This window comes from Euprymna scolopes, chromosome 32 (genome assembly GCF_053919585.1).
Source record: "Euprymna scolopes isolate OS-2025 chromosome 32, ASM5391958v1, whole genome shotgun sequence".
In the NCBI taxonomy this organism is placed as follows: domain Eukaryota; kingdom Metazoa; phylum Mollusca; class Cephalopoda; order Sepiida; family Sepiolidae; genus Euprymna; species Euprymna scolopes.
This window is the reverse complement of record NC_136513.1, coordinates 84,802,205-84,824,395: the sequence shown is the minus strand read 5'-3', so window position 1 is coordinate 84,824,395 and position 22,191 is coordinate 84,802,205. Positions and strand designations below refer to the sequence as shown.

Here is a 22,191-nt window from a genome sequence, read left to right as displayed (position 1 = left end):
GATCTTCGTATGTGACTTCATTTTTCATAATCCTCGCATGTGGCATTTTTTATTTTTCATTAACCTCGTATGCGAATTTTTTTTATTTTTCATGATCTTCGTATGTGACTTCATTTTTCATAATCCTCGCATGTGGCATTTTTTATTTTTCATTAACCTCGTATGCGAATTTTTTTTATTTTTCATGATCTTCGTATGTGACTTCATTTTTCATAATCCTCGCATGTGGCATTTTTTATTTTTCATTAACCTCGTATGCGAATTTTTTTTATTTTTCATGATCTTCGTATGTGACTTCATTTTTCATAATCCTCGCATGTGGCATTTTTTATTTTTCATTAACCTCGTATGCGAATTTTTTTTTATTTTTCATGATCTTCGTATGTGACTTCATTTTTCCTAATCCTCGCATGTGGCATTTTTTATTTTTCATTAACCTCGTATGCGAATTTTTTTTTATTTTTCATGATCCACGTATGTGACCCTGCTGATTTTTCACGATCCCCATTTGTGACTTTTTCATGATCCTTGTATGTGATATTTTTCCTGTTTCTTATGTCCCATATGTGACTTTTTTATTTTTATGATCCTTGAAAGTGTCTTTATTTTTCGAGATCCTCGTATGTGATTTTTTGATTTTCATGATCATCGTATGTGTCATTTTTATTTTTCATGATCGTCGTATGTGAATTTATTTTTCATCTTCCTCCTGTGTGAAATTTTTGAGTTTTTTTGTGACATTTTTGATTTATCATGATCCTCGTATATGACTTCATTTTTCATGATCCTCGTATATGACGTTTTTGATTGTTCATGATCCTCGTATGTGTCTTTTTTAATTTTTTATGATCCTCGTATATAACATTTTGTATGTTTTATAATACTCGTATGTGACTTCATTTTTCATGATCCTTGTATGTGACATTTTTGATTTTTCATGATTCTCGTATGTGACATTTTTTATTTTTCTCATACTCGTATGTGACTTTTTTTTTTTTACTTTTCATGATCCTAGTATGTGACTTTTTTGATTTTTCATGATCCTCGAATGTGACTTCATTTTTCAAGGAATTCAAACTATGCCAAGCTTTTGGCTAGGAGCAAATGTAGTATCTGTTTTGATACTACATTTTGCCTTTTCTCTTATCGGGCAGTGGAGGATAGATGTTTCTACAGTGAGGTAATTTTTATTGTTGTAACTATCCAGATTTCCCCGTTTAAAAGAAGCTGAATTTTCCCCACATTAAAAACCGCTTCCGCAACTTTTAGAATGCTCTTAATCATTAAAAGATGTTATAAGTCACAACTGTGGCAGTTAAGATATTTTCTTCAAATGTCTGTCAGGTCAATTCTTCAAATATTATTTGAGTCACTGAGAATAATACGGTACTAAACGCCACGAAAACGCCACGAAAACGCCACGAAAACGCCATGTACGGCATAATCACGTTGACAAACCGCATTTCGTAAGATCATCGAATGTTTTTTATTTTATATATACAGTGCCACTTTGAAGTAGGGGGCTATTATCGAGGACAAAAGTTGCAGGGATATTATGAAGGGAGATGAGCAGCAAGATGTCTGTTCACATTCCACTTGAACTTCTGCATGTCAGTACAGTTGAGAAAGCAGAATCTCGGAAAGGAGTTCCAAAGTCTAGCAGTTCTGGGGAAGAAACTATTGGAGTAGAAGGTTTTCTTATACCTAGGGATCTCTACTATGAATGGGTGGGATTTAGCTGCTTGTCATGTTTGTCGGGCGGTATTTATGTCGAGGGGGTACAAGTGCTTGTAGTTCGCCAGAGCATTCACCATTAAAATAGTTGTAGAACAGGCAGAAGGATGCTACATTTCGTCGATGGGACAGAGGCTGAAGCTTAAATGACAGTTCAGGACCTCTCTTTTTAAGGAATGAGAGACTAGTCCAAATGTGACAACAGTTAAGCAACAATGAGCCTGTTCAGTACCAGATGTGTGACCAGTGAATGTAAGGAACGTCGATACCTCCCTGCAAGCGTTTCAAATATTTTACGTCGTCATCTCTGGGGACCGTTTGTGAATTTTATTCTCCCATGAAAGCGCCTCTTTTGAAGGAAGCCGGTTAACCCCGCTTTAAGGTTAGTGCCGTAATTTTATTTTCATTTAATTTCATAAGAGATCTAGTGAGTGATGTAACCCTTACCTCGCAACGAGATATGATAATAACCTGTTTACATCTGTTCCAGCCAAACCCGTATAATACTGATTCACGAAAAAGCATTCCGTAAGGGACACACTAGAACTGGGGACAAAGAGTTGGGTATAAATTAAAAGATGGTTTTAACTAGTAGTCACCTGAAGCTTAAATGTTCAATCTTTACTGTATACGAGACAAAGAACAACATAATAATTAAATCTTTTACCTCTGTCTTTGGTCACAGCTGTGAAACGTAAACAGTTAAGACAGTGAGCTAGTCAGTTAATTTACCGGGCTCGTTATCGGTCGTCATTTTTGCACCCACAGAAGTGCTAATGGACGCATTTTAGAAAGACCGTATCATCTCTTAAATGTATATACAAAACGGCTGATGGAACAAGAACACGTTAACTTGGTGGATGAAATAAAGTGTTTGTGGAGGACAGAGTCGCCTGCTTATGTAATTAGAAATCCCATCCTCCGTGTTGTAAGGGTAGGTGAAAGAAGCAAAGGCCACGTAATGAAGACACGTGGTATGCCGTTATGTGATTAAAACAAAAGTAAATTTATTTACAGCAGAATACAAAAGTAATAGTAAGAATAGAAACAGTAAGAATAAAGATAGAGTTAAGTGAGAAGAGATGAATAGTAACGTTACTTGTGTGATTGTATTTGCGTAGCGGCTGACGGCGCGGTAAGGAAAGCTGGCTGGCTATGCCAACCCGAAGTGCGTAATCGTCACATCTTGTTGAGAGTGCCAGCGAAAAGAGGAAGAAAGATACAAAACTGTACTATACGTAGATGTAACGCCCCCTGGCGGCAAGGCATGGTGCTACCCGAGTTGAAGGCTGATAATCGTGTTTAGCTTAAGATCCTCCTTTTGTGTATGTGCGTCCGCGTGTGGAGAACTAAGTTCCCATAATACTCCCTTCCTAGTTAGCTGGAAGCTAGAAGAAAGTTACAAAATGGGAGTGTACGTAGCTGTATCGCCCCCTGGTGGCAAGGCATGGCGTTGTCAGAGTTGAAGGGCGCTGTCTGTATATGTGTGTCAACGTGTAAGTTCCCACATGTTCAGTTAGAAAATCCGTATAGGTTTCTGAGTTCGATATGAGTATCCTCGAGTTGGGAAAAATGCACAGGTTGGAGATTACATCGGGTGAAACGTTGTGAAATTAGAAATCAAGATGAAAATAGTAGTCTGAACAATATCAATGATGCAAAATCCTCATCTCTATAATATTCCTGTTGTTTTTTCTTGGTTAGTCCGTCCGTTACACTTTGAAAAAGAACCAGATGTAATTTTTGAAGGCTAACCTGCTTTAAAAAAGATTCATAGTCATGAAGACAACCTGGCAACACTGGGACAGAATATGAAAGTAAACCCCCTTTGATGCAGCCTCGTTTTCGAATATCATTATAATAATATATACTCATTTTTGTAATGGTGCAAGAAAAACAACTTGTAGTAGTTTCGATGTGCAGCGGTTCCTCATCGAAAAAAAAAGTCAGCTAAACGTTCTGTAAAAAGGGGACATTCGAAAGAAAAAGGGCAAGAAGAACAATGGCAAAAGGCTCAGACTTAAAAGAATGAATTAAAAATTGTCTCCACGATGTGATTGTATCATGAGCTATGTAGTACAATATTACTTTCATAGCATCTATTAGTACTTCATTTTTCCTATTTGGCCACAGTTGTATATTGTGGCCCTGCAGTTTATAGTGTTTCCATGAAACTGCAGGTATCGATAAACGATCAAACTAATGCAAAATGTTATTGAAATATAAAATATTTCAGTAGCAGAAGAATATTAAAAAATAAATATTTGAAACAATTACCGATAAGTCGCAATAAAATATTTGTAGAGTTTACAATGACAGAGAATTTGGAATTTAATTCAAAATATAATCTATATATCTATAGAAATGAAATTATCTGTCTGTGTGTGTGTCTGTAAGTGTACATTTCCCTACCAAAGTACTCTGTAAATTTTCAGTCTACAGACTCGAGATTTGACATAAGCGATATTGAGATTTGGGAAAATATTTTTAATCGGTTTTCAACCAGAAATTTCGTTTTCAAGGGGTCAAAGTTTAACGATTTAATCTTAAAACATTTACCAAACTCCTCCGCCAATTTTGTGTCTAAACACTTTAAATTTTAGGTGTAGAGTACTTTTTAATTTGATTTGAGTCCAAAACAATAAATGTTAAGGGGTCAAAATTGGGGTCTCTACCAAATTAGAATAATTTTACATGAAGTCTACTCAGACATAGAGCTAGCTTCTTAATTGAATTTTGGCCCATAATTTGACTGTCAAGACGTCAAAGTTCAAAAGTTTTGACTTTTGCAGTCTCTAGCAAAATATTCAGCCAATTTTGGGTGTAAACATTTGAAATTTTACACAAAGGGTATTCAGACATGCAGCAAGCTTTTAAATCAGTTTTCGGGCGAATATTTGGCTGTAAAGAAAGAGTTGAAAGAGCTGACCTTTGCAGACTCTACCAAACCTATCCGCCAATATCGGGGTTTAACACTTGAAATTTTAGATGTAGGTTTTCTGGACATTACTCAAACATTTAATATATATATATATATATATATATATATATATATATGAGCAAATAGTTAATAAAATATGTTTAAAAAACACTTTGAAATGAGTTAAAAACATATTTAATCTGCAAAGGAAACACTAGATAAATGGATAGTCCATTTATCTAGTGTTTCCTTTTCAGATTAAATATGTTTTTAACTCATTTCAAAGTGTTTTTTTAACATATTTTTTTAACTATTTGCTCATATTATAAGCTCTATTTCCTATTTGGTTTTATCGAGCTTTTACATCTGGCTGAGATAATTTTATAAATATTAATTCTTTAATATTTTTAATATACTTTAATTTTACCATATTGGATCATTTTGGTAAATTTAATTGTAATTTTTATTTTATATATATATATATATATATATATATATATATATATATATATATATATATATATATGTATGTATATGTGTGTGTGTGTGTGTGTGTTTACATATGCACATAAAGTTATGAACAGCGGAGCTGAACTGCTAGTTAGAATAAATATATTACAATTAACGATAAACAATAAGATTGACTTGTTTAAGTAAAGTGCCTTACTAATAAATAAACGGTTACGATATAATCACATAAACATTCAGGGAAGGTAGTTAACTAAGCTCAGGATGGGTGGTCTTTTTTACGTTCAAGGAGCGCCAATTGACGCATTTGAGAAAGACCGTATCGTCTCTTAAAGGCATATACAAAACATGTTCATAACAGCAGTATCGCATAATGTGTATACAGTGTTTAATATTTCGTGGAATCTACATAGCGTGTGCGTGTGGTTTACATATTAGGCGCATTTTTGTAGACATAGGACAACATACTCTCTTATCTTGTACGTCTTTTCTGGTGGTTGAAACGTTGTGAACGTAGATACGTTCATCCGAAGGAAAAAGTAAGACAACAGGTTATCTATATATATATAAAAGCGAAAATGTATGCTTGTATGTATCTTCGCTTTTTCTGTGTGTCAACAAAAGTCCTTTTTCAGAGAAGCGGTCGCTCGCTTCACAACTTTTTAAAACTTTTTATATCACATATAAATCGTAATATCTCACAGTTAACAACGAAGCTCGCCTGTCTATTTAATTTGCTCGATTTCGGGAAGATAAATATTCAATATTTGTCGCTCGTCGCATGTGGGTTAGTCTTTTTCCTATAACATCTTGGGGGGGCGCGTTCAGCAGTAAATGGATACTATCCCGCAGTCAAACTTGACCTCATTAACTCATTAAAACGAGCACCTGCTAAATCCAAGTAATTAAATAAATTCAAACGTGTTTCCGTTAGCATCTCGTGGTGGGGCAATGGTTAACGTCGCATGTTTTTTTTTTCACACTTTAATTTACAACTTTGCCTCAACAATTCGGGTTCGATCCTCATACTTACCTTTTTTAACCCCCCACACCTCCAAACACCCAGGCAACGCCGGGTACCCCTCGCTAGTATTTTATAAAACTTAATTTGTGTGATATTCCGTGTGTCGGAGTTCGGGAAGAGCATAGGTTTTTAAAAGAAAAATGAGCATTACGTGATCAAATTAGTTCGTTACAAAAATTTCTGGCGGTTTGTAATTTATTTTATGCATATATTTACCATGAGACAGTGATTAAGGTACTTTTATTTTTCTTTCACATTATTTATCAGTTATATTTCTCTGCAATATTCTCACCCATCTTGACCTATAAACGACCTTCTTTAATCAACAGGAAGGAAGTCAACTTCAATCATAATATTACACGTCTTCACATAGCATTACTGACCAATGATTTCCGAAGAGAATTTGGTCGGGCAATCTTGCTTCATCTTACATATTTTCCTGGCGTAGTGTTTCAATATCGGTATCTTGGAAAACGCTTGTAACCCAATTGACATCAAAGTGGTTGCAATTTTGAATGTTTAGTTAATAGAAAATATTTAAATAACAGAAAGGAATGTATTAAAAAAACATTTCAATAGCAAAAAGAATGTATGGAGGGACATATTTACAGTTAAATATTTATAATGAAAGATTTAAAAATTTAGGGCAATAGATACAATTTAGTTAGCAAAACAATGGACTAGAATAAGGACTGACCTCGCTATGTGACGTCACAGAGTCGAATTAATAAAGAAAGAGCTTTCACATACTTCGTAGAGCAGACAAGTTAGAAGTGTTGAACAAGCAGAGAGAGAAAGAGAGAGAGAGAGAGAGAGAGAGGATGAGAGTTGGAAAATAGTCGGGAAATTGTCAGATTAGTTGTTGAAGCATTTCAACTGCTTAACTAATGAAAAACACAAAAAGGAAAAAGAGCAGACAACCATAAATATAATTTGGTTGTTACGGACGGAAGGGGTTTCACTTTTAGGACAGCATGCCAAAGAATTATACGTCGAAGGGTTGCGACTCAGAAGGAGGTATGTGTATTTTTGTCAGATGTGTTGGAACTATGAAGAAGGTATGTTCCTCCTTTGTCTGGCGCCAAGCAGACAAAGATGTTTATTCGCCCGTTAAAAGAACTGTCTACCAAATGTTTATTTGTCCGGTTATGAACTGTTCGATTCCGTATGTGTTCTGCTCATTTAACATTGATATGTATGTATGTACAGAAGAACCCCGGGATACGGTGGGCATAGAATACGTTTTTTCAGGTTACGATGTAAAATACGATATTTTCCGGCCCCTGGTCCGGTATTTGCCACTCCTTATGGTGTTATTTATAATGTTATTTGATTATATACACGTGTATTATATACTGTACTGTATTTTGTTACTAATTTCTAATGCCGTATTCTGGGGTTCTACAGTACACACACACACATCTCTTAGACCAGGGATGAGGAATCTGTGACCTAAAAGCCGCATGCGACCTAAAAACCGCATGCGGCTATTTGGGCCACAAAGTGAAAAATTCTGTAAGGCACAAAAGGGAAAAGAAAGAAGACAACCGGAGGAATAAATAATCAATTATAAATATAACTTGGTTGTCATGAGTTCTTCGGACAGGACAGCACGTAAAAGAATTATACGTCAAAGAGTTTCGACTCAGAAGGAGGTATGTGTATTTTTATCTGATGTGTTGAGACTGTGAAGAAGGTATGTTCTTCCTTTGTGCCAACCAGACAAAGATGTTTATTCGCCGAAAAAAAATCTCTCAGATGTTTTTTGTCTGGTTGTGAACTGTTCGATTTCATAGTAGTAAACACTCACACACGCACCTGCTTGTTGAAAATTCACACGTATATACGTACACAAGTATCCCGTAGACAATAAAAGCCTCGATAAACAGATATTTAAGCATACATTTATATAAACACGTGCATATACATACACACTGTTAAATAGACGATACACATGATTACATGATTATGTAGACAACGTTGTCCGTTATATACACCGCTATTTCATAGCATTGTCTTATTTTGATGATTTCTCTATCACGTTTTACACCATTGTAATTTATTTGATGCATATCTTTATTACTTAAACATATCACCATGGATTATTTATATATATATTTTTCAGATGATTAAAATTTCATGCATATTTTTCTGCAACAATATCACTATGACATGAGAATATTCTTTTCATTATTTTGACTCTCGAGTATATATCAGTTAATATCTTATATGTGTTTAGATAGAGTTATGTGGTTCTCGATTGATTAACTGTGTCTGTCTGTGTCGGATATATACTCGAGAGTCAAAACAATAAAATATTATCTGGTCATAGCCCCAATTATCACCCATGTTGGCCCGAAAACAATTATTAATCAACAGAAAGGGAGCCATCTTCTATCATCATAAGCGTGTCCTTGCACAAAATGATTAACTAAAGTTCTTTTGGGAGAATTTGGTTGGGAAATTTTGCCTCGTCCTGCCTATTCTTCTGACCTCTCTCCTTCGGATTATCGCTTATTTTGAGGATTACAAACCAATTTAGATGACCTTAGGTTTACATAACACAAGAGTTAGATTCATATTTCACACAATAACTTAACGAATTTCACAACCGAGTCATTTTTAAACTCGTTGACATATGGAATCAAATTATAACGAGCAAAGTTTTTTTGTTTTCAAAATAAAATTTAAATCGTCAAAAAATTTTGCACAACCCTGACATTTACGTCAATTGAATACAAAGAAAAAAAAACAGATATCTTTATCAATTATTGAATTTTATTTTGCAATTGTTTCGTAGAAATATTTCAAGATCCAATTCACATGGTTTAATCGTGACAAGAAAAATGGTTAAATAAATGTTATTTTCTAATAATTCAGTTCAAAATATTTGAATTTGAATGTCTGCTTGGATTTTCCACTTCGGAAAAAATGACAAGTTAATTTAATAAAAAATAAATTGTTATGCAGTAGTAGTAATTTTATTGGATAAGTTTGTAGACAGGAAACGGAAGTTACGTAAGCGATTTGATTTCCGGGCTACTCGCTCTCTTGTAGTCGACGAAACATCTAATGAGTATAAATTGTTATATAGTGCAGTTATTTTAGTGGAAAACTTTGTACGTCAGGGGACACTACGTGGAAATCACACGAACTATTTGCTTTCAGGACGCGGCCCTCTTCCCCTCCAAGTGATGAGCTGCGAAGAGTAGTCTTCCCTGCCTTGATCGGGTGTTATATATTCGTTACGGCCTGTCGTTTAAATGTGCTTTTCACTCTATATAATTAATAAATCTACTTTTGTCACTGGTGTACAATATATAAACACTGACAGGGGATAAAACACAACACAGCTGATTCATAAAATAATATTTTGTTTTATTTTCACACCGACAAACAGTTTCGGATTTTAAAGTTAAAACTGGTATTTTGACATCTCTAAAAGCGTGTGGAGCTGGTGTGAATGTTTGCGGTAAAGAAAATATGTCAGCTTGTTTTTTCTCTTGGACTAATGCCTCGCTTTCTGTTTGTAACGATTTATATACACACTATTTATCTTTGGAATGTTTAATATTTCCCATTGTCTATTGTCTCGAATCTTTTGACCGATATCCTTTCACATATTTTTGGGCCAAATTATACATTCCAATAGACAATTATTAAAAGTCCAGCATTCCACACATGGAATCCATTTGCGTGTGTGCAAGCCACCGAATGCTTCTCTTCCCGGGGTCACCTGCCAATCCAACACTGGCACAAAAGCGGTTTCGTCATTTAGTGGGAAAACACACTCTCTCTCTCTACCTTATTTTCCTTTTCTCACAGAAGAAACTTTGCGAGTTATTTAGTTCTATGCTATTTTCATGGCAGGTGTTTGACTGAACTTCTACCTATGGTCCCCACAGGTAAAATATTCGCAAACATTCGTCTTTACAACCACTGTCAACAATTTTCTTACTCACTATCTGTGCCTAATACTAAACGAAAAGTCCATGAGCAATATTTGTTTCCTATAACTACACGTTTGTGAAACAAAATACTGCGGGGCTGCTTCATAACTGATTATAATATAGTCTTTTTCAAGTCTAATGTAAACAATTTCTTGAGCCGTTCTCTTAAATAACTAAAATTTACCAAAGTTATACCATTGCTGACTACTACAGTGTTCGCTCATCGCTCTCACTAACCCATATCCTTGAATAGCCTTCGGGTCTTGATAAGCGCTGACCCTCCCTAGTAAAAAAAAACATGAACTAGAAAACGCGTTTTAGTGATGTCTAAAATTGCGGATGTCAGGAGATCCTTCTATTTCATCTCTCTCTCTTTCTCTTTCTTTCTCTCTCTCTCTCTCTCTCTCTCTCTGTTTATCTGTCTGTCCGTTTCCATCCGACACAGTCGTAAATATAATAGATTCAAGCCTGTTCACTGAAAAATTACGTCATGCCTGAAGTCCTAACAAGCAAGATCTTTTGAACAATCAAACATTTGGCTAGTTTAGCTATTTTTGTTATTGATAGTCTCAGTCATGAATGGGAAATATGTGAAGAAAACAAGTCATTGCAAAAACAATAGTCACGTATTTACTTCCGGTTGTGTCTTTAGCCTTTATTCAATGACGTCACAAAACCACGTGATTTCAGCACAAGGACTTTAATATTACATTTACGTCGTTTTTTTTTGTTTTGTTTTCGCCCTCACTCCCTTTCTCTCTCTCACCTCCCCTCCACAATTACACACCTTCAAAGTTTCTGTTTTTACCATTGTAGATAAACCTATTCATAACCTAACCAGCATGTGTCAGCACGGTTTTGTATCAACAGATAAAAAAAAAAAGCAACGTGGGCTCACAACGATGATGGTGGTGACGGCAACGAGGCAATCAACCCGGTTGCGTAAACGATTTTATACACACACACACACACACACACACACACACACACACATCGGTAAGAGTGTATAAAACAATATTTAACCAACCTGCGCTATAGTTAACAAAAAAACAAAAACTAGATGAAAAAAAAAAAAAAATGAAATAGGCAATCATGCATACAATTCAGTTCTTAACGGACCATTTCGTTGTCATCTATGCGTACGACGTTCGATTTGTCATTTTTAATGATTAAAGATATGATAATTGGAATGTGACCATTTTTTTTTAATTATTCATGCATAATTTGAAGTTAAATACACCATCTGTTGAAGTGAAATGTTGAACTCTTGACTATTAACAATAGCTATATACACATTTCCAGATGTCGACTATGGCATTACGCTGAGTTTCATTGAGAAAGTGTGCCAATAAGTGCTGTCGAAGATGAACAAGAAAAATAACCAAAATTGATAAGATTTGAAACTGGGAAAAAAGAAGAAATCTAAAAATGATGGCTGCAACGGCTTATCCTAACAGAGAAAAAGTTAACAGCATTTTACGTGCAATAAAATACAATGAAATCATAAAAGCGTCTGCAGACATATTCCCAGAAAATCGCTCTAAAGAATAGCGCATTTCTAATAGAATTCCCCCACCCCAAACGCATTAAAATACTTCCACGGTTCTGTTGAGTAAGAAAAATTCTCTCTCTCTCTATCTCTATATTTATATTTATATATTTATATTTATATATTTATATTTATATAATTATTTTTTTACTATAATAATTAAATACCTACAGACACTAGTGTTTCATCCTTTCGGGATTCTTCAGTGCAGGGTGTCACGACTACTACCAGTCGAACGATTCGAACCCCGCGACACGAGACATGTGTAACCCGGATATAAGAGGCCAGAATATAAGAACCCCGGATATAAGAGAGGTTTTATCTGCTCCCAAATTAGAGCCTGTGTTAATGTAACCCGGATATAAGAACCCCGGATATAAGTGTAACCCGGATATAAGTCTTTATAAAGGTCTTTTATAGCCGGGTTGCACTATATATATATATATATATATATATATATATATATATATATATATATATATATATATATATATATATATAATAGGACAACAAGAGTATGAAATGAAGTCACAAAACTATATATTGGTAGATATAGAATGGATAATTTATTGAATAATGGAATACAAGCAAAATTTGGAGGATAGAAGGGACTCTTTATGCCAGGGCATTTCGAAGCCTAATGCTTCTCATCAGAAGAGTAGAGAAGGTGCTAGGTAGCATGGAAAGATGCGGCGTCTAACGTAAGGTTCATTAGGGACGAAAAAGATTAAAACCGGAAGTATAAGATTCGAGTTTCGCCCTCTCATTTGTGTTAATTAATTAACTTTTTTGTGTGTGGTGCGGTTACCCAAGTGGCAGAGTAGTCGCCTCGCATGCAAGAGATATCAGTTTCGTATCCCGAGTTCAGATGGGTTCAACCGATGAGACAAAATGAGGGCGAAACTAGAGTCTTGGACTTTTGTGTCTTATGTGAGAGTTGCGATGTGGTTTAGCTGTGGAAATAATTATATCCTATCACATTCTGAAAATGCTAATATATATATATATATATATATATATATATATATATATATATATATATATATACATATATATATGTGTGTGTGTGTGTGTGTGTGTGTGTGCTTGTGTGTGTAGCTTTATAGGTATATAAATAAAGTTGAGTTTTTGTATCGGAATGTTTTCAATGAGTATTGATAATCGATAATCGAAAAGATTCTATGAAAGAAGGAACAAGTGATTTTGACTAAACCTTTCGCCTTATACAGCCTAAAATTACACATGCATTCGAGAAGTTTTATTACCACACAAGAGTAAAGACGAGGCATATAAAAGCAACAGTATGTTCTTTAATATGACAGGGGCGCGTTCGAAATGAATGTTTTTGTTTTAAGCAAAATTGAACCATGATACGTGACTTTTACATTTTAAACTTTAATCTATATATATAAAAGCGAAAATGTATGCATGTATGCATGTATGTATGTATGTATGTATGTATGTGTGTGTGTGTTCGCTTTTTCTGTATGTCAACAAAAGGCTTTTTTCAGTGAAGCGGTCGCTCGCTTCACAACTTTTAAAACTTTTTATATCACATATAAATCGTAATATCTCACAGTTTACAATGAAGCTCGCCTGTCTATTTAATTTGCTCGATTTCGGGAAGATAGATATTCAATATTTGTCGCTCGCCGCATGTGGATTAGTCTTTTTCCTATAACATCTTGGGGGGGGGAGCGTTCAGCAGTAAATGAATACCATCCCGCAGTCAAACTTGACCTCATTAACTCATTAAAACCGGCACCTGCTACATCCAAGTAATTAAATAAATTCAAACGTGTTTCCGTTAGCATCTCGCGGTGGGGCAATGGTTAACGTCGCACGTTTTTTTTTCACACTTTAATTTACAACTTTGTCTCAATGGTCCGGTTCGATCCTCATACTTACGTTTTTTTAACCCCCCCCCACACACCTCCAAACACCCGGGCAACGCCGGGTACTCCTCGCTAGTTCAATATAAAAATAAATCTTATAAAATCAGCTGTGGGTTCACTACGGTGCAATGCAAATTATAATGTATGGTGGACAAAGTGATTGCGGTGAGTCATGTAAAGGTTTCTCTCGTGCACCGCGATGGGCCCCCGTCTACAGCAGGCAATCAAATCGATTTGATTGAAAAATAAGTGATTTCACCAATTTCGATGACAATAAAAAATATGGGAGCATGAAATATTCGTTGATGATCGTTCAATCCCGGGAAACGTCGGATCTCCCTGCTAGTGATAGATATGCTTGCGCCTGTGGGTAAGGGTACTTTTGCGTGTAGATTATGTTTCTACCTGTATGCTTTCGCATCTGTGATTATTTGTGTATCTACATACACGTGACTGAGACTTTCCTTCGAGCAGGTTTGGCGAAGTGACAATTTTATGCGCGAAAGAATCGATTCGAGTTACGACTGATCGTTATGCAATTATTTCTGAAGCTGGACAAATCATTGCCAACTGAAATGTGAATAGCAATTATAATGCTACGCCAACAACAGATCTGTGTATTGAATTCGTCGCATATAGACATCCAAGTGCTCGTTAGAACTGCACGCCTGTGGAACTCTGTTCCGTCTGCCTGCTTCCCTCCGGACTACAACTTGGATGTCTTCAAGTCCAACGTTAACAAATTCCTAATGAACCGCCCCTTAAGTAAACACTTCATAAAATATCCACACTAACGTACTGTACTTGCAATAACCCTTATCCCTGAGTGGCTTCCGGGCCTTCATAAGTGGTGACCACCGTGTAAAAAAAAAAATATGTGCACGAATAATACGTGTGTGTTTTCTCATTAAAATGTATTTTATTTTTATTATAAAATTTTAGTTTTATGTGATACATGTCTATTGGAATACGCAAACTCCCGGCCTTCTGGATGGGTAGTATTTGTTCTGTAATTTGTCCTTGGTCAATGTAAGAGAAACCCTTCATACTGAGACAATTACTATTTTTTTGGAAACTGCAAGAGTGCTCCCACATTAAAACTAGCTTTTGTCTAATTTACTTTCGTGGAGGAGCAAATAAATAAAACACGTCTATTGGATACGCGTTAAAATTTGTAATATATTTAAGCATAAATAGTTTTCGTTTCAGGTGCAGGAATAATTCTGTTTTACAAATTTGAAAAAAAAAAAAGAAAATAGACGTGTGTGTGTGTGTGTGTGGAGGAGGGGGGGGGGAGAAATTGATTGCCTTGCCATTCGATACGTTTTATTTCATATTGACGAAACATACGTAGCCATATTTTCATTAATCTTCCGGTGATTTAGCGGCCGTCAAGCCTGCCGGCCAAATGACAATTGAACGCGGGAGAAAATGAATAAGTCAACGGACAGCGTTCGACACTGATGAATCAGGTGAAACGTTGGAATGATAATTAACGATCCTAATTGAGTTAAAATAAACCAGTGGTTCCCAATCGTTCATCTCCACGACCCCTTCCACATTACGTACAAACACATCTTCTGACATACGAGATGCCTTAAATAAATTTCAATACGTTTTTGTACTGGCATATAAAATTGTCATAGACTCTTGAAAATTCAGCATGTTAGTACTGTACATCTTATGAGACGACCGACCACTGCTTATGATTTCAGGTGCAAATGAACAGCTACAGCAGGAATTGGAATACACCCTAACATTTTAACTACATAAGGATGAAAGAGAAAAAAACAACTTATTGTTACGTACATATTGGAGACATATACAACGGGGACTCATAACAAGAGAAGATAATGACATTTATATAGATTAACACACAGTTCATAAAATTATAACATAAATGAACAGAGGAATTTACACCGATTAGCACTATAAATAGCGCTAGTAATTCCAACACCGGTGAGAGAGATGCGACTGCACTTCAACTGCTAGCCGAGTGCTCAACAGATATACACGCTTTCCTATCTTTGTGCATTATGTTAATACACTTGTTCCTTAACCGAACCCGACTTGATTGTTCTTATTTTCACTGTTCTTCCACGACACACACACACACACACACACACGCACACACACATACAGACATATATGAAGTGAAAGTGTCTGTGTGTGTGTCTTTGTGTCTGTGTACATTTCCCTACGCAATAACTCTGTCAATTTTTAGTCTACAGACTCGAAATTTGATATACAGGGTACTGAGATTGGGAGAAACCGATGTGATTTGTTTTCGGACAGAAATTTGGCGATTAAGGGGTCAAAGTTCAACGATTTGACCTTTGAGAACTCTACCAAACTCCTCCTACAATTTCGGGTCTAAACACGTGAAATTTGGATATAGATTCTTTGGACATGGATCTAACTTAATAACTTTATTTGAGCCCTAAACAATAAATTTTAAGGGGTCATAATAGGGGTCAAATTTTAAAAAAAATTGTCCGTGTTGTTTTTTTTTTGTTTTGCTCAGTATATATCTCAAAACACCCGGGCAACGCCGGGCATCCATGCTAGTATATTATAAACAATAAATAACATATTTCCCTAGGTGTCGTTTCCAGTAGACAAGAATATTTTTTCATCAACATAGGATGAATTATAAAATTAGCCATTAAAATGTTGTTGTAAATTTAAATTATTAAAAATACATTAAAGAAATTTTCTTCTCCATGTAACTAAAATTATATGGATCCTATTATCATGATATATTGTTCCTGTGCACATTTCATGACGTCATCAAACCAAAACGAAAATGAGAATAGCAGAGCGACGTAGATGATAACCTCATACATTAAATCATCATCATATTGTATGAAACCGAATATTCTATTGTTGGCAATGGTTTTCCCGATATTTATCTAGTTAGAGTTCTTTCTAGAAAGATATCAAGGGTTACGGGAGGGACCACGTGAAGGTTGCCAACATCCTAATTGGAAGTGATTTTTGTAGAACAAACCAGATTCGAACTTGGGACACTTAGGTTGTCATTCCGTGTCGGTAACCACTAGATCACCATCATCCCCATACCCCATACAAAAGTGGGAGAGATAGAGAGATAGAGAGAGAGAGAGAGAGTGAGAGAGCGAGAGCGAGAGAGAGAGAGGAAAGAGAAGGAATAGATACTTTATGTAGACGAACGTACGCTTATATTACAAGGTGCTAGTCTATATTGATACTTTTACAAAATACTGTAAAATCTCTACTATTGTATAAAAGTTACTTTGTGGGTGAGTTCCTCATAGGTTCCGAAACGGCTGAAACTTTTGCAAATGTTACACAAAGCTAATTTATATATCTGGAAGTGTTCTTAGATATGTTTTGTATAGAAATTCATCAGATAAGTATCGAAAATCAAATAATCTGAAAAAATAACCGTTTTCTCTTATAGATAAACAGAATAATGTTTACAGGGGAATATTTTACGTTACACCAAAATTTCATCAAATCATGTCTTAAAAAAAAGATTTATTATAATCTGGAGATATAGCTTAGTGGTAGAGCATTTAACTACAGATCGACTGATCCCGTGTTCAAGCCCGATGTACCTCACTATTTTTTTTTTTTAAATTTTTCTTATTAAAGAGAACAATTTATGGTAAAAGAAAAGGTACAATTTAAAATCGCAGCTAATCATTTCTTCAGCTGGATAGTTTAAAACTAAACATTAATCAGAAGTGACTTGTCCAGGGCATTCATCGTCAAGTCCAAACATCAGCTTACGTGATATTGTAAATAGAGACGGAATTTGATGAACGACATTATCATTATTATTTTTTTTCTTTTCTTTTTTTTTTTTTTTGCGAATTAGTCCACTGGCAAATTATTCCTCGTAATATATAATAATAAAGAGTGGATTGATTCTATGATAATACATACGAAATCTTAAATTATCATGTTCAAGCGTATTGTACGACCGGGCAACGCGAGGTTGCCAGCTAGTATTAAATCAGAGTTAATTATGTCGGTCAAAGGGTTGAGCTGAGTTACTCAATGGTTCAAAACTTTGAGAAACGTATGTAAGCTTTATTGAATTTACTGCGTTCAAGGATCTGGATGACATCAGCCATTTAGCAGCCAAAAAATTGTGCACTTAGAATTTTATAATTAACTTTTTTTGTGGGAACAAGACGCTCCTGGCAGAGGATATTTGCTTCCAGATAATTAGTGAGTTTAAATCCGGTCGGAGATTCAAATTGGATCATCGGAAAAAGACGCACTCTTTGCTCCTCTCCCACCCATATCTTTGTCCCTCCCCTCCCTCTCTCTCATCACACACACACACACACACACACACACACACACACACACACACACACACACACACACACACACACACGCGCGTGCACACACACACACGCACACACACACACGCACGCACACACACACACACACACACACGCGCGCACACGCACATACACACACGCACACACACACACACGCACAAACACACACACACACATATATATATATATATATGAATAAATAAAATATTTGATAAATATTTGAATAAAATATTCGAATGTTAAATAAAATTATTAATAATAATAACAAAAAATACGCCCTCCCCCCCCCAAAAGGGCGACGTAAATAAACAAAGGGCAGGTAACCCCCTCAACACTTAGATGAGCGTAATAATTATATACTAAAGAATCTTTAGAATTTAGATCTTACATTTAAAAGCGATAAAAATCGTGCATAAAACTTGACGAGGTAACATGGCCTTGTGGTAAAACATCAGACTGTTGATCGAGCTGTTATAGGTTCGATACTTGTCGAAAGCTTAGCCATGCCGAAGACGGGTGATACCTAGAAACACGTGTCCATGGATAACTTTTATGCACGTAAAAATATTTAATAAACATTTGAATAAAATATTCAAATGTTTAATAAAGGGTGATGTAAATGAACAAAGGGAAGGTAACTCCCTCCAAGATGAGTGTAATAATTAAATACCAAAGAATCGCTAATAAAAAAATAAATAAATCAACAATAGATCTCATGTAAAATGAAATTATAGACATGATAAAAATATGTATATATGAATTTATATTAAAATAGGTCAATATAAAATGACATTTAGAATATTGTTTACAATAAAAGAAAAAAAAATTATGTTTCTATTGTTTAATTTTGAAAAATAAGTTCAGCTTATTTGTAAACTGAACGATATGGTCACTGTTTCCATAGATACAAACCGGTGAATCGAGATTTGTGTCCCCTTCGTTTTTGGTTTGGGTTGTTTTTGGGTTTGAGGTTAATTGCTACCTAAACTCCAATCCTGCCCGTATTTCTTATATTACGGTCTCTTATATCCGGGTTAGGAAAACAATTCGGCACATTTAATAAGGGACGGGCATTTTTTTCACGAGGAACGAAATAACGATTACACCATTTTACGGTGACCTTGATTCATTGTTCTTTAGAAATTGATTTGTTTCAATAATGAAGAATATCAATGAGAAAAGGGGCGATAAACACTCTTTATACCTAGGAATTTCTAAGTATAATGCTTCTCATCAGAAAAAAAAGAAGGGAGCTAGGTCACAGATATAGGAAATGCAGCAGCTTTAGGTATATTTTATATTTTTTTTACACGGTGGTCACCACTTATCAAGTCCCGGAAGCAACTCAGGGATAAGGGTTATTGCAAGTACAGTACGTGTTTAATGAAGTGTTTACTTAAGAGGGCGGTTCATTAGGAATTTGTTAACGTTGGACTTGAAGACATCCAAGTTGTAGTCAGGTGGGAAGCAAGCAGACGGAATAAAAATAATAAGAAATAAAATGTGTAACAGACATAAAAATAAAAATAAAACATGGAATGAATATGGATGAAGTATAGGGCACAAGGTTGAAAAAAAAGAACGAAATAAAGATTAGAGGGAGGGAAGTAGGGGTTATTTTGAGACTAAGGGGGAACGGTGGCCATGAGTAAAAAGAACTTTATAGGCTGTTAGGAGAAGATTATAGAAAATTGAGAAGTGTATCAAAGCGGGACTAAAATAGAAATAAATTTATGAAGGCAATTTGTCATGGTTGATAGGGGATTAGAGAAGAGAAAAGAATAGATATATAGACAATGAACCCATTATATCTATCTATCTATCTATCTATCTATCTATCTATTATATAAAAAGAACATACGCACACATATGTTTGTCCTTCCCGACATGGGTAGGATTCAAGAACTGTCTTTTTCGCACGATCTATGACTTTTTCTTTTCTTACATTTTTATTTTTTTATTTCAATTATCCTGAAGATGTCTTCTGAAATAAGGACGAAACGTTGATTTTTTAATAATTTCATTCGGTTTTTTCTATTTTTCTCATAACATAAAAAGAACATTATACGTGTATTCGCGTGCCTGCGTGTCTGTGAATTCTTTTCCTATAGACTCAAAAACTGCTGGGTCGATTTTTACGAAATTTCACACTAAGATACTTTATCTGCATGACAGTGTTCTTAGATAGGTTTTGTGTCGGAATGTCTTCGATAAGTGGTGACAATCGATAATGGAAATAATCCGACGAAAGAAGGAACAGGCGATTTTGACCAACGTTAACATCATATACAGCCAAACAGCAAAAGTGCATTTGAAAATGTTTATTACCACAAATGAATTCGAAATAACTGTTTCTGTTTGAAGCACAATTTCACAATGATACTTGACTTTTTCATTTTAAACTTAAATTCAATATCACCGCACAACTAGTAATGCCAGGCATATAAAATCAACAGTAGGTTCTTTGATATGACAAAGGTGCGTCCAACATGAATGTTTCTGCACAACTGAAGCATGATACTTGATTTTTGCATTTGAAACTTTAATGCAAACCATTATACATAAAGAATAATTTTATTAAATCAATAGTAGGTTCTTTACAGTGCAATGTAGACTACAATATATTGTAAAATAAGTCGCTAAAAAGACATGTGACGCTTCCTGCAGGTATCTCACGATGGAGCCCCAATTAGAGCAGACTATCAATCGATTTGGTTGAAAAATGGGCTATATCATCGATTTCGATGACAAGAAAAATATGGGAGCGTGAAACATTCATTGATCATCATTCAATCCCAGGCAACGTCGGATCACCCTGCTTATATATATATATATATATATATATATATATATATATATATATATATTTATATATATATATTATTGCAAAATTACCCGTCGTTGACTGGGTTCAAAAACAGCCTACAGAAAATGGACTCTGATTTATTAAAGTATGATAGGTTATGAAAAGGAAAGGTTGTAAAGAGATAGCTTCGAATTTGGGGGTATCAAAACCAAAGCAAAATATGATGAAAGTAAAAATAAAATAGATAAACCCCATAATGTATTGTACCATACCTGTTCACACTGAAACACTTATCACAATATTTTGTGGATCTATATTAAAAAAAACCTTGTTAAACTTTGTGACATATTACCATTCTATAGAGGTCAGGTACGAACGAACACCCCATAATTTTATTATATCATATTTCTTGAAACTGAAACATAATTATCAAAGTATACTTACGCAGATAGATATGAAAAGTTTTTATTAAAGTTTGTGCCTATTTCCATTCTATGGAGGCCAGGCGCGAACGCAGACTCCACAATTTTATTATACCATCCCTATTTAAGTTAAAACATACTTATCAAAGTATTATTATGTACATCTATATCAAAAACCCTTGTAAACGTTTTTTTAAAATTTTTTAATTTTTTATTTCCATACTTTGTGGGCCAGGCGCGAACGCAACCCCCACAATTTTAATGAATCACCGTTCTGCCAGATCAAACATACCCATTCCTGTGTCTCGATACATCTTCTATCATTATATGTAATCAGTTTTTTTTTAAATAGTCAACCATATAGGAGCCTATTCGTGACCACACACACACACACACACACACACACACACACACACACACACACACACACACACACACACACACACATTCAGCTTTATATTATAGATATATTACAAAAAATTCATAAAATATGTTGATAAACACTTTAACAAGAGTTAAAGACATTTATTTTTCAAAAGGGAAACACAAAGTGTGTGGATTGTCCTTAATCCACAGAGTTTCGAAAAAAATACTTTCCTTCTCATTAGATGGGGGGGGGGTAGCAAAATGCAGAATCAGATTTTGCTTGCAAAGTATTTAATGAAACTGCAAGTAAGCAGTAGAACATACTTGCGTAACCCCCCCCCCCAAAAAAAAAACCCAGTGAAGCAAAGGGAATGGGGGAAGAAATGAAAAAATGATTTTACGTGAATGGATGTTCGATGAAGAATGGAATATCCAAGAACGGTGAGATCCAAAAAGCTGGTAAAAGTGGAAGATCCAGGTGTCAAAAATTCAAAGGCATCCCGTTAATGGAAGCTGTTTCGAGGTCATCGATAAGACAGAATTCACAAATGATACAAGGAGAAAACGTGAGTCCGAGATATTATTATAAAACGAAAGATGAATTATTGGGAGAATAAAGAGAACTTTTAACACGCTGCTGCCTAGGATGATTTGAAGCTACAAATGAAATTTCATAACAGAATGTAGAGTTGAATATCTGTTGTGTCTGTATCAATAACA

General features: G+C 35.0%; 1 protein-coding gene across 2 annotated transcripts in view; it reads right to left on the bottom strand.

The window, feature by feature from the left end:
- LOC145256460 (acylphosphatase-1-like) overlaps positions 1 to 22,191 on the bottom strand; it is a 417,812-nt gene that overhangs the window by 132,464 nt on the left and 263,157 nt on the right. The gene's annotated exons all lie outside the window — the stretch shown is intronic.